Source organism: Melanerpes formicivorus, unplaced genomic scaffold (assembly GCF_026170545.1).
Source record: "Melanerpes formicivorus ecotype bairdi unplaced genomic scaffold, bMelFor1.0.p_v2 SCAF_11, whole genome shotgun sequence".
In the NCBI taxonomy this organism is placed as follows: Eukaryota; Metazoa; Chordata; class Aves; order Piciformes; family Picidae; genus Melanerpes; species Melanerpes formicivorus.
Window position 1 is genome coordinate 20,974,906 of NW_027142363.1, and position 3,014 is coordinate 20,977,919.

The window sequence follows — 3,014 nt, forward strand, 5'->3', positions numbered from 1 at the left end:
TGCAAACATACATATTGTACCTGCAATTGCTCTTGGACTCCTGTATTAGCTGTGAGAGCAGAAATGGCTGTAGCAGTTGTAAACATAGCTTCCTTTCTGGCAGCTCTGCTGATGGCAGTTACTCTCCTGCATCAGGACAAAATGCCTCTCTAATGACTCAAAGGCTGCTGAAATCCAGCTCCTGAGTAGTAAAGAAAAGGGAATCAAAAGAAGCGTGACAAGCAGGTCAAGAGAGGTGATTATGCCACTTTACTCTGCTCTAGTAAGACCTCACCTGGAGTGCTGTGTCCAGCTCTGGAGCCCTCAACACAGGAAGGACATGGACCTGATAGAGCAGGTCCAGGGGCAGGCCCCGAAAATGATCAGGAGGCTTGAACATCTCTGCTACAAAGACAGGCTGAGGGAGCTGGGGTTGTTCAGCCTGGAGAAAAGAAGGATCTAGGAGACCTAATAGCAGCCTTCCAGTACCTGAAGGGGGCCTACATGAAGGCTGCAGAGGGAATGTACCAAGGCCTGCAGCAATAGGACGAGGAGCAACAGTTTGAAATTAAGAGTAGATTTAGACTGGATGTTAGGAACAAGTGGCAGAACACTGGAACAAGTTGCTCAGGGAGGTAATCAAGGCCCCATTCCTGGAGCTATACATGGTCAGGCTCAACAAGGCTCTGAGCAACCTGATCTAGTAGTGGAGGATGTCCCTGCTGACTGCAGAAGGGTTGCACTAGACCTTTGGAGATCCCTTCCAACCCAAACCACTCCATGATTCCATGAAAGCTGAAAGTTTTATGCAGAATGAATGGCCAACCAGTCAAGAAGGCAAGATCCAGGTCTTCATAAAACACCTAGCCATGTGCCTTTCAATGGCATCACAGCTCTTCCAAAGTCTTACGCTGCAACACCATGCTGCTCATGAAAATCTTCTACGTGCTTTCGTTGGGAAAAGGGGCTTAAAATCATAGACTCCTTTAAGTTAGAAGGTACTTCTGCAGATCATCTAGTCCAGCCCTCCTGCTCAGCGCAGGGTCAGCTACAGCTGCTTGCTCAAGGCTGCATCCAGTTGGATTCTGAAAATCTCCAAAGGTGGAGACATCACAATCTTTCTGGAAAGCCACTTACTGTTTGAGAAATCTTCTCCAGCCTGACCAGTCCCAGCTGTCTTTAATTTCTCCTCATGCATCTGATGCTCCAGTCTCTTAAGTATTTTAATGGCCTAGCTTTTATGAAAGCAGCCTACTAGAGCTACATTCCAACCAAGGATCTTACCAATGTGTAAACAAAAACAATCAAGAGTTTGATCATTCTATACTTCTTTACATCAGATCAACCTTTCTGTTGATTATCAATCTACCATCATCTTTCTCTGGTCTTGTTTCTTTGGCTTCTTCCATCTTCACAAGAATATTTACTTAGCATCACATCAGTAGTTAAGCTCAGAAATTTTTTTCCAACGTATTTTAGGGCCCTCTCATGCAGTACAGGGACTTGATGATCTCGCAGGTCTTTTCCAACCTTATTGATTCAATGATTCTACAAAAGTTTAACTACAGCCTTCATGGAATGAAATGCCAGGAAATAAAGTACTGTGGTTCTTTTCCATTTTCAGTACCATGGTTAAAACTTGCACAGTGCAGGGTATGTGTTTACCATACCTTATACTGAAATAAACTACAAGGGTAGCCCAAATTACTTTCTAAGCCTGTGTGTTAGGATAGAAAAGGCTAGTGGATAAAATTAAAGCTGAATCCAAGGGTTTGTTCACAAAACCCACCATTCTTGGCCAGGTAAGTCACATTTGCATCATTTGGCAAGTGTGACAACAAATTCCCTTCCAGTCTACTTATCTGGTAAGAACAACACACGAAGAAGCCTCCTGAAACCCTGACCCCACAATCATGCAAGAATTCCACCCAAATTGGAGGTACTTTATCTCCATGAGGTTACTCATCATATGTCAGTCCTGATGCCTTCAAAACTTTAGGATGTGACTCTCGTGCATCAATAGCACGTTATTTTCTTAAAAACAAACAACAAACCAAGATTCAATTCTGAGACACTGACAACATGGATGAAAAACCACTGCTAGATAGGACTTCAGTTTCAATGCCACATTATTTCGTCCACATAAAGCGACTCCCCCCTGCCCTGCTACTGTTCTCGGGTGGCGCGGTGGGGCCCAGGGACGGCGGCTGCCCCTTACATAAGAACGGACAGCCACAGGGAGCGGCGTCCCGTCACGCGTGGAGGGACCGTCTTCCGTGTGGAAACCTGGGGCTCCGGCTGCGGCCGCCGTTTTAGCGTTGGTGTTCCTCGCAGTAATTCCCACTGGTGGCCGCGCCCCGCACCGGGGTGACCTGAGGCCATGCAAGCCCCGGCCCAAGGCCCGCGTCCGCCCCAGCGCGGAGGTTCCTAACTCTAAAAATCCACACCTGCCCCTGCCCCTGGCGCACAGAACCGGGTCAAACATGCCGGTGGGACTGTGGAGCCCGCCGGCCCGCACCCCCATACCAGCGCCGGACCGGGCCGCAGGCCTGGCGGCCGGCATCGCGGGATGGCGGCCGCGGAGGGCGGGGGAGGCTCGCCCGGGCGGCGCCAGCATGGAGGGGCCGGGAAGGGAGGGGGTCCCCGGGGCAGCCGCTCCGCTTCGGGGGCGCACGCCGAGCCCCAAGCGGCGCTTCGCGGCCGAGCTGCGGCGGAGGCGGCGGCAGGAGGAGCTGCAGGGAGCCGGGCGCCGCCGCGCCTCGCGCCCCCCCCCACCCCACCCCTCCCTTGCCGCCGCCGCCACCACCACCACTACCCGCGCCGGCTCGCCTCGCCCGGCCGCGGCCCCCCGATCCGCCTGGCGGCCCCGGCCCCGGCGGACGGCTGGTCCGCAACGGCGGGCAGGGGCGGCGGCGCGCTCCCTTCCGCCTTTTCCTGGGTCTCTCTCGGGCAGTGACGTGACGTGCTGACGGCGGGCCCGGCCCGGGGAGCTTGGCCGCTTCCACTCAGCTCCGAGCTCGGCCCCTCCCTCCCCT